Consider the following 11,944-nt stretch of genomic DNA (forward strand, 5'->3'; position numbering starts at 1 on the left):
AAAAAAAAAAGGAGCCAATCAAAAGTCTTCTGTTATTTATTGTGACGTTGTATTAAAATACCTGACTGTTTACTATGTAGAACATATGCACTCTTTTAGGGTTGATTTACTTAACACAAATAGGCTTTTCGTTTTTTTTTTTTTTGCACGAGAACTTGCACTTTGCAGGCAAATTATCAACAAACCTCAGTAAATGTTGTGATATTCACTTTTCAAAGAATAACCAATGATTTGTAGGGAAATAAATCACACATGATTGGATGATGGAAGTCAGCAGAGCTTCAACTCACTAAGCTCAGGAGAAAGTACAAAGTGAACAGCCTATTTGTATTTAGAAAAATAACCCCTTTTGTTAACATTTGTTTTATAAATCAAATCCATGATGTTTGGGTTAGCTATTTTTCACTTTACATGGAAATGTATATTTTGTAATTTACCTATAGGATAGTAAATGAATTGAAGCTCTACCGACTTTCATCACCCAATCATGTGCAAACAAAATACTGTTTGTTTACTTTCCTTGCACCTGATTGAGTATTCTTTTGTAAAGCGATTTTTTTTTCATCACATTCACAAGTAAAAGGGGCAATTTCTTTGCAAAATGAACACCCTATTTGCCTTTAGTATATTAGGTTCAATGAATCACTTTTAACCCCCGCTGGAGTCAGAATAAAGGGTTAAATGTGCCCGTGTAGTACCGCTGCCGAGTCGCTTTGCAGGTGCTTCCGCAAAAGTGCTCATTCATTTCAATAGGCAGGAGCAGTGGAGGAGCGGTGTACACCCTACAATGTTACGGAGATGGGTGGGGGGCCATCTTCCCCTCACTCCTCTCCATTCCTAGCAAGGAGCCGATGCTAGGGGGCCCCCTCTCCCACCGCCGATAAAAGTTATCTTGCCACGAATCCGTAGCAGAGACCACCATTATCAGAAACTGCACCGCCAGCCGAAGAAGAAGATACCGGGGCTAAGAACCACTAAGTGCATTAAACTGTCATGTAATGTCACTGCTTGCAGAGGCCAGCTGTCAAAACTTGGTGGTGATGTCGGGGTGGGTGGGACCGAACAGCTATCCTACGCAAGCCAATGGGATAGGGGCTGGGCTGGCCACTCTGTGTACGTGGCTCCTCCCCCTTTCTATCAGCTATCATACACCAGTCTATGGGATAGGGGCTGGATGGGTCACTCCGCCCCTTTCTTAAGCAGCCCAATCATTGGCTGGTGGTTGATAGCTGATAGGGGGCGGATCCACATGCACAGAGCTGCCTGCCCAGCTCCTATCCCATTGGCTGGTGTATGATAGTTGTTCGGTCCTGCCCACCCCCGACATCACTGCAGAGTTTTGACAGCTGGTCTCTACAAGCAGTGACATTACATGACAGTTTAAGGCTCTTAGTGGCTCTTACAAGCCTGGCGATCTGATCAATGTGAAACTCTCCCTCTTCTTTATCAGTGCCAATCAATGTCAGATGTAAGTGCCAATCAATGCAAGCCAATGCCACCTATCAGGGCCACCTGTCAGTGCCAACCAATGTCACCTGTCAGTGCCAACCAATGCCACCTGTCAGTGCTACTTGTCAGTGTGGCCAATGAGTGCCAACCAATGCAATCTACTAGTGCCAATCAGTGCTTCCAATCAGTGCCACCTATAAGTGCCCACCAGTGCTGCCTATCGGTGTTGCCAATCAGTTCCCATCAGTGCTGCCAATCAGTACACTGAGTGCAGGGATGGGGAGATGAACTCAGCAAACAGCACATTGTTCATGGGGTGGCCAGCCTAGTGGGGCGCAACTGAAATCTGTTGATGTTTGTTAATGCCACATGCCAATCTTTAGTATAATAGGCAATCACCACACTACCATTTACAATAACTTACTGCGTGCATCATACACGCTAGGGGGAGTACAACTGGGGGAATCCATAGTGGAGAAGGATCTGGGGGTTTTGGTAGATCATAAGCTCAATAATAGCATGCAATGCCAAGCTGCGGTTTCCAAAGCGAGCAAAGTCCTTTCTTGTATTAAGAGAGGTATGTACTCCAGAGAGAGAGATATCATTTTGCCCCTGTTCAAATCATTAGTAAGACCTCATCTGGAATATGCCGTTCAGTTTTGGGCACCAGTTCTCAAAAAGGATATCGGGGAACTGGAGAAAGTGCAGAGAAGGGCAACCAAACTGATAAGAGGCATGGAGCAACTCAGCTATGAGGAAAGATTAGAGGAACTGAATTTATTCACTCTTGATAAGAGGAGATTAAGGGGGGATTTGATCAACATGTACAAATATATAAGGGGTCCATATAGGGAACTTGGTGTCGAGTTATTCACTTTAAAGTCAACAAAGAGGACAAGGGGGCACTCTTTACGTCTAGAGGAGAGGAGATTTCATCTCCAAATACGGAAAGGTTTCTTCACAGTAAGAGCTGTGAAAATGTGGAATAGACTCCCTGCAGAGGTGGTTATGGCCAGCTCAGTGGATTGCTTTAAGAAAGGCCTGGATTATTTCCTAAGTGTACGTAATATAACTGGGTACTAAAATTTATAGGTAAAGTTGATCCGGGGAAAATTCGATTGCCTCTCGGGGGATCAGGAAGGAATTTTTTCCCCTGCTTTAGCAAATTGGATCATGCTCTGCTGGGGTTTTTTGCCTTCCTCTGGATCAACTGTGGGTATAGAATTGGGTATATGGGCTGGTATATGTATGTGTGTGTGTATATATATATATATATATATATATGTATGTATGTGTGTATATGTGTATATATATGTATAGTATATTTTATTTTATCTATTTTTATTTTATTTTTTTTGGTTGAACTGGATGGACTTGTGTCTTTTTTCAACCTGGCTAACTATGTACTATGTAACTGGAGGTAAAATAAAAAGTATCAGTAAAAGGCTTGCTGCTAAGCACTGTTATGTGTTCCCACACCATGAAAAAAAAGTGTAGCGCTAATTTACTAATCAACAAATTAACAATGATGAGGGAACCCTCTAATATATGGAAATCTCAATAAATGTCAATATTACCACAATACCGGTCTCTGTGATATGTAATGTCATATATAATACACATCAGACTAAAAAAAATGTAACTTAACAGGGATTGTGGAAACCACTCATATAGATATTTGCCAAACAAATTAACTTCAAGTGCAATAATTCCAGCGATATGTGATTTCACATGTAATACACATCAAAATAAGAATAAGACCTAAACATTTTTTTTAAACTTAGCAGGGGTGGTTGAAACCCCTCTACAGATAATTGCATTACAAATGAACTTCAAGTGCAACAACTTTTTAGTTAGGAGGTTCACACCATTATAGTACTTTGGAATTTTTCTTTTTTAGATTGTTGCATTTAATTCTATATGTTTTAGTTATTATAATGTGCATTTTTCCACTTGAAGTTAATTTTCCACCACCCTTGCTACGTCCATGTCTTTATGAACCTTGCTTAGTGCACTGATGTGCAGTCATGTGGAATAGGAAGGGGCCATCCCCAAACTGTTCCCACAAAGTTGGTAGCATGAAATTGTTTTAGTATTCTGACACCTTAAGAGTTCCCTTCACTGAAACTAAGGGGCCAAGCCCAACCCCTGAAAAACAACCCCACTCCATAATCCCCCCTCCACCAAATGATTTGGACCAGTGCACTAAGCAAGGTCCATAAAGACATGGATGAGTTTGAGGTGGAGGAACTTGACTGGCCTTCACATTAGAGTGGAGACTGCGAGCCAGGCCTTCTCATCCAACATCATTGTCTGACCTCACAAATGCTCTTCTGGAAGAATGGTCAAACATTCCCATAGACACACTCCTAAACCTTGTGGAAAGCCTTCCCAGAAGAGTTGAAGCTGTAATAGCTGCAAAGGGTGGGCCAACTCAATATTGAACCATACGGACTAAGACTGGGATGCCATTAAGTTTATGTGAGTGTAAAGGCAGGCAACCCAATATTTTCAGTAATATAGTGTAAATAAATATATATATATATATATATATATAATATATATATATATACAAACACACGCATGTGTGTTTAGCTTTGGGGTGCACATCCTAATGCAAAAGGCTACACACTCCTATGGCAGCCTAACAATACTATTTTAGGCTTTCTTCCTTTTCATCTGGTCATCCAGCCAGTAAATCTGTTATTTTTACCAGGACAAGCTGTCCTGCAAATGTATCAGTTTAGAGTGTTGAGACAAACCATTTACCACTGACAAGGGTGCCGACAATGATCAGCTTTTATTAATTCATGTAAAATTCTTAACCCAAAGCTGTAACTGCTTGTGTAACTGCACCGTGAATTTGAGTTTGACTTCAATTTGTTAGTTGCAATAGCTACACTAACTCAAAAGATCAAGGCACCCACATCCCAAATTGAAAATTTACCAGAAAATGGAAAGGGGGATTTTTATGGTGCCACAGGTATAGACAAATGTATAGAATGCAATAGAATGTAATTATCCTAAAAAAAATATAAAAAGGAGTAAACAATGTTGACTCTCAAAAATAAAGACATACATATAAAATTATCACCAATAATAGAAACAATAATGTGCATCTAAAGATCTATGTAGCTATATAAATACCTGTTGGAATCGACATGTTTCTCTATATTTCTTCTTCTGGAGATGTAAGGCATATATTGGCTACAAAGAGATACAAAAAGCATATGTAAGGTATATATGTAGCGTCGGCTCCTGAAGAGCACACGCTATGTGTTTTTGTCAATTATGGTCAATTACAGTTTGGTTTTGGGTTCAATTATATAAAATTTTGACCTCCGTACCAGTCTGGTTGGATTGCATGGTGTTCTGCCTGACCATAGGTGGCGCTGTCATCTCTGGCAGGGTTTAGAACACAGTCTAGTCAGGTGCATTAAGTGTTTATTCTCTCTCTGCCAGCCCAGTGGGAGTGTTACTCTTGCTGTGCATTCTGGGAGGGGGTACTTAAGGGGCTGACGTCACGTGTTTTGGGGTTCCGGCCCAGAAGTGCTTTCTGACTGTTTGGTCCTGGTTCTCCTGACCAGCCCCCAGGGCTCTCATGGCCTGGGGTGCGGATCCACCCGACTCCAAGTCTTGGGGCTGGCTAGCTCGAGGCAAAGTAACCGAAGGAAGGATTCAAAGGTGGTCCGGTGCCGTCTCGGTTTTTGGAGAGGCCCAGCAACTGTGGAAGCATCCAGGGGAGGACTCTGCGGGAGAAGGCCACGCAAGGGTTGACTTCTCAGCAGGGGCCTGGAGGCTAAGTTGAAAGACCCCAAGTGAATCTGAGGGTTCTCTGAGTTGTATACATATTTCAGTTTTATTGAATTGTTATACAAGTCTGTGGCAGAGACTTAGTTTGATGTAAACACCCTGTTGGCTGCTAGGCCTGGTGAGAGAAGGACTATCCGATAAGGGTGAGGATTCAGCTGTGAATGGCTATTCTCTGGATTTCCTAATGTGAGAGACTTTTTCCTAGTTGACTTAGTACTAAGAGTACCTGAACTTTCCTACCTAACCCTCTAACCCTACGTTGAGAGACTGTGTTCGTAAATTTTTTTTTTGCAAAAAATAATTCCCTCAAGCGTATCTGGCAGTCTCTACAGTTCTTGGGAAACCCCTAGACACACACGAGGTTAAGAAGGTAACAGTAAGCCAATTAAATCAGCCGCTCCTTGAGGGGTCAGTGCTACATGTGGAGGCTCGTCCGGGATTTACCGTTACCTCTCGCAATGAAAGAGACTTCCAGGGACTGTGATAACTGATACAGGGATCTCCTGGCACCTCAAGGGCGTGTTCTGTTATACACCTCGGGAGACATTGAGGCCCTCGGGATGCTGTGCGGAAGGTGTGCAGGACTGGCCACAAGTCCCTGGCTATTTGCCCTCTGTACAGTATGTGGAGAGTATTTGTTCCGAGTGGAGCAACCTGTTGTGCCGCCAAGGACGTACCGCGTGGACTGCGCCATGGGCATGGTCACTGAGGAGTCTGCTGCTTATACTCCCTTAGTGAGGCCTACCACAGCCGTGATGCCTGTCCCTGTCAGTACTCCGGACAGAGATGTGACCACCACTACTGTGACTACTACTACTGCTGCCATCATCGTAGGAATTACTCCAGAAGTTATGGATACAGCATCATCTACCATGACTGCCACAACCACGGCTGCCTTGGAGAAGGTGGGGTGATTCAAGTCCTCCTGCGGCCGCAGTCGAGGACACTTCCGCAGTTCATATCAACCTGACCGGAGAAAGGAATTTGCATTGGAGAGGTCTGCCAACACTGATGGTGAGAGATCTGGGGCTATTGTGTTGGGTGGGACTGTGAGGAATTATCTCCCAGTGGAGGAGTTGAGAGATTCGGAGTTGGACTCTATCTCTGACACTGGAGATGACGACCTCTTCGAGACCATGTCACAAGAGATGCTTTGGGCTAACTCGGATGATGTTTCCACAACCTGCAGCATCTCCGGATGGCTGACGCTGAATTCAGGGAGTGTAACTCCACGCGTGGAAACCCCGACCACAAGAGACTTAACCTTGCCCTAACCTGTAACCTTGCCTATGCCTAAAACAAGCTCTGATGCCCTGGTGCGCAAGGCACCTAACTCTTGTGTACCTCCCGGAGATGGAAATGCCGGAGCTTTGCCAAAGCTTAAGAGGTCTCAGAGACTACTTAATAAGCAGGTGGCATCTGAATACGGGTTTGAATTCCCCTATGTGCACAGGGAAATAATGGATGTTATTGAACAGGTCTGTGAGGAATGGTATGCGGAGGACGTCTGGAATTACTTAATGGTTCCAAAGCCGTTTAGGAAGAAGATATTTTCTGCCTGTTCAGCAGAAATTTCAATCAATCTATGTGCAGACTGGTTGCACAGAATTCGATCTATCAACTGACAATACAACCAGCGTGTCTATTTTTTTGCAATCACTGCTGGCTGCTAAGCTGCCGGCAGCGATCACTGTATTCTGATGGCTTGAAAACTTTCACCTCAGAGCACACACCCACACACGGCTCTTATGGATGCTTAGTAAATCAAGTGCCAGGCTTCACTAGCATTACACCTGTGTGACTGCGACCAAGTCTGGGCACAAGCTAGCACAGGCTCCTGGAAACATGGGAAGGGTGGCCAGTAAGAGGAGAGCTGGGATATGACATTACTTGCCTCATATTCCTGCCACTCCTAAACCTGCTCCTCTGCAGCACCAGGCCCACGATGCCCTTAATCTGGCTGGTGCTCCGGTGTGCCCCTGCATGTGCTTTTCTCACTACCCGCAATTGACACAGGAGGAGCCTGCACCCTGGTGAATCTGGTGGTCATGCCAGGGAGAAAGCAGGACTTGCGTGTTTAGCCTGCTGAACTCGCTGTGACTCTCGGCTACTCTGCTGGCTTAGCTTGCCCAGTGGTGTGGTGCTCACTCACCAGAGAAGCTCCAGACTCCACAGGTAGCACTTAGTGTAGCGGCAGTGACAGCACAGTCTTTAGTCTTCATCTTCCTGCAGTCTTATTGGTCTTTGTACTGGGTGTGGGGAAGGGGCAAGCTCTTTTTCTTAGTCTCTCTGGGGGCAATCATGCAGTCTCTCTCTGGGAGTGACCGCTTCACACTGCCCGTACAGAGAGAGTGACCGCTTCACACTGCCTGTACAGAGAGAGTGACCGCTTCACACTGCCTGTACAGAGAGAGTGACCGCTTCACACTGCCCGTACAGAGAGAGTGACCGCTTCACACTGCCCGTACAGGGAGAGTGACCGCTTCACACTGCCCGTACAGAGAGAGTGACCGCTTCACACTGCCCATACAGAGAGTGACCGCTTCACACTGCCCGCACAGAGAGTGACCGCTTCACACTGCCCGCACAGAGAGTGACCGCTTCACACTGCCCGCACAGAGAGTGACTGCTTCACACTGCCTGTACAGAGAGTGACCATCAGTGTGAAGCAGTCACTCTCTCTGTGCAGGCAGTGTCAAGCAGTCTCTCTCTCTCTCTCGGGCAATGTGGAGCAGTCTCCCTCCCTCTCTGTACGAGTAATGTGGTGTAGAAGGATGGTGAGCTGATTCGGGGGTTCAATGGGCCACTTGACTGGACTTGCCCCCCAGGCCTAAGGCTGCCAGCATTCCCCTGCACATACAGATGGTAGCCTTTCTCCAGGAGTGGGTTTATGAGTTCCCAAACTTTCCCACTCGATCCAATGTATTCTGGGATTAAATTGTTTTAAGCCCAGCCTGCCAGAAAATTTGAAAAGGGGGGCCACAATCAATGCAAGCATGTCCTCAGTAACAATTAAATGGAAAAAGTCTATCGGGGAAAAATGTTCTGTGTCCACCTGGACTCCTGGTTGGACAGTGAAAGGGGGAACCTTAGCTTCTCCTGAATTAGGAGGAAGCCAGAAGGGGTTCTGAAGGGAATAGGGAAGGCTGGCATGGGACCTAACCCTTTGGGGCTGAGGTGACAACCCACTGGCACTTTGCCTTTGCCGAAGTACTGCGGTGCTGGTGGATGACACTGCGGTGCTGGTGGATGGCACTACCTCCTCATCAGTATGCCTTAGTCTGACGGGCGGACTCTCATCTTCCTCCTCTGAGGCTGTCATTGTACCGCTGCTTAGGACAGGCTCGTAGTCCACGTCAGACTCAGAATCTGAATATGAGGAAGAATCCGAAGCGGAGAGCTTCCCATTGCTCTCGTCGGCCGCAAGAATATTGTATGCCTCCTCAGCTGTTATATGACACTGATGTGGCAGATGACACTGACAGGTGACACTGATGTGGCAGGTGACACTGACAACAGGTGGCACTGACAGATGGCATTGATATGTGGCACTGACAACAGGTGGCACTGAGAGATAGCACTGATACGTGGTACTAATACGTGGCACTGACACGTGACACTGGCAGATGGCACTGGCAGATGGCACTGGATCTGGCAGATGGCTCTGGCAGATGGCGCTGGCAGATGGGGCTGGCAGATGGCACTGATGGGTACTGTAGGCACTGTAACACTGTGTATATATGTTTTACACTCACTGAAAAAAAGCACAGGTCACTCTTCCTCCTCACACGCTGTCTCTGTGTGAGGAGGGAGAGCCAGCAATGAGAGATGATCTCATATGTTTATATTTGAGATTATCTGTCATTGGCAGCTACGATTGCGCTGTAAACAGCCACTGTGATTGGCCGTTTACAATGATCTGTGATTGGCCGTGTCCGAAGGATACGACCAACACAGATTTTCCCCAAAGCGCGCCCTCGAGGGGAGAGAGTACACAGGAGGACATCCAGGGACACCCTCCCGGCAGTTAGTGTCCGCTCTGTAGCTGTCTTGTGGTTAAAACTCCTGGTGCTTTAAACATCCTCTTTGTTCAAAATTCATTCTGGGAGAGAGCTCTCCAGGAGTCCTGTAGTTGTTTTCAAAACACCTTAGCACATGAAGGGTACAACGAAGGAAGCTGATATTTTATCTATTGATCTGCAGTTGCCATAGTGCTGCATACATGATGAGCTATGATACCAGCCATTTGACAAGTTGTAAAAGTTATCAGTTAAGACATGCCTTGAATTTAAGGCTACTTTCACACTGAGACACTGGGCGCTCTGGCGGTAAAGTGGCGCTATATTTAACGGCGCTTTAGCATAGTTTTAGCAACACTTTTCGGCCACTAGCGGGGCACTTTTAACCCCCTCTAGCGGCCCGAAAAAGGGTTAAAACCACATGCAAAGCGCCACTGTAGTGGCGCTTTGCAGGCGGGTTTGGCACGCTGCCCCATTGTTTTCGATGGGAAGGGGCGTTTTAGGAGCAGTAAATACACCGCTCCTACAGCGCTCCAAAGATAGTTACAAAATAAATAAAATAAATAAATAATCGTACAATCCAAATACCCAATTTTATGCCCACAATTGATCCAGAGGAAGGCGAAAAAAACCCCCAGCAGAGCCTGCTCCAATTTGCTACAGCAGGGGGAAAAAATTCCTTCCTGATCCCCCAAGAGACAATCGGATTTTCCCTGGATCAACTTTACCTATGTTAGTACCCAGTTATATTATGTACATTCAGGAAAGTATCCAGGCCTTTCTTAAAGCAATCTACTGAGCTGGCCAGAACCACCTCTGGCGGGAGTCTATTCCACATTTTCACAGCTCTAACTGTGAAGAAACCTTTCTGTACTTGAAGATGAAATCTCTTTTCCTCTAGACGTAAAGAGTGCCCCCTTGTCCTCTGGGTTGACCGTACAGAGAATAACTCAATACCAAGTTCACTATATGGACCCCTAATATATTTGAACATGTTGATCATATCCCCCCTTATTCTCCTCTTCTCAAGAGTGAATAAATTCAGTTCCTCTAATCTTTCCTCATAGCTGAGTTCCTTCATGCCTCTTATCAGTTTGGTTGCCCTTCTCTGCACTTTCTCCAGTTCCCCGATATCCTTTTTGAGAACTGGTGCCCAAAACTGAACTGCATATTCCAGGTGAGGTCTTACTAATGATTTGAACAGGGGCAAAATGATATCTCTCTCTCTGGAGTTCATACCTCTCTTAATACAAGAAAGGACTTTGCTTGCTTTGGAAACAGCAGCTTGGCATTGCATGCTATTATTGAGCTTATGATCTACCAAAACCCCCAGATCCTTCTCCACTATGGATCCCCCCAGTTGTACTCCCCCTAGCATGTATGATGCATGCATATTCTTAGCCCCCAAGTGCATAACTTTACATTTATCAACATTAAACCTCATCTGCCACATAGTCGCTCCAATTAGACAGTGTATTGAGGTCGGCTTGTAAATTGGAGATATCCTGTAAGGACGTTATTCCACTGCATATCTTGGTGTCATCTGCAAAGACGGAAATGTTACTTTTGATCCCAGACCCAATATAATTTATAAAGATGTTAAAAAGTAAGGGTCCCAGCGCTGAACCTTGGGGTACACCACTGATAACCTTAGACCATTCAGAGTAAAAATCATTAACCACTACTCTCTGAATTCTGTCTTTTAGCCAATTTTCTATCCATTTACAAACTGATATTTCCAAACCTGTAGACTTTACCTTACACATGAGCCGTGTGTGGGGAACTGTATCGAACGCTTTTGCAAAATCCAAGTATACCACGTCCACCGCCACCCCTCTGTCCAAGGTTTTACTTACCTCCTCATAAAAAGAAATTAGATTTGTCTGACAACTTCTGTCTTTCATGAATCCATGTTGTCTGTTGCTTAAAGTGTTTTTGTTCAGCAAGAACTCGTCGATGTGGTCTTTTATTAACCACTTTCAGACCGGACCAATTTGCTGGTCAAAGACCAGACCACTTTTTGCGATTCGGCACTGCGTCGCTTTAACTGACAATTGCGCGGTCGTGCGACGTGGCTCCCAAACAAAATTGACGTCCTTTTTTTCCCACAAATAGAGCTTTCTTTTGGTGGTATTTGATCACCCCTGCGGTTTTTATTTTTTGCGCTATAAACAAAAATAGAGCGACAATTTTGAAAAAAACGCATTATTTTTTACTTTTTGTTATAATAAATATCCCCCAAAAATATATAAAAAAACATTTTTTTTCCCTCAGTTTAGGCCAATACGTATTCTTCTACATATTTTTGGTAAAAAAAATCGCAATAAGCGATTATTGATTGGTTTGCGCAAAAGTTATAGCGTTTACAAAATAGGGATAGTTTTATAGCATTTTTATTAATAATTTTTTATTATTTTTTTTTTTACTAGTAATGGCGGCGATCAGCGATTTTTATTGTGACTGCGACATTGTGGGGGACCCATCGGACATTTTTGACACCATTGTCATTTATACAGTAATCACTGCTATATAAATGCAGTGATTCCTGTGTAAATGACACTGGCAGTGAAAGGGTTAACCAGTGGGTGGCAGTGTAGGGGTTAAGTGTTCCTAGGGGAGTGTTACTAACTGTGGGGGGGGGTTGGGCTTTCATTTAGTGTACA

Source organism: Lithobates pipiens, unplaced genomic scaffold (genome assembly GCF_037356315.1).
Source record: "Lithobates pipiens isolate NorthernLeopardFrog02 unplaced genomic scaffold, aLitPip1_a1.2 Scaffold_18, whole genome shotgun sequence".
NCBI lineage: Eukaryota > Metazoa > Chordata > Amphibia > Anura > Ranidae > Lithobates > Lithobates pipiens.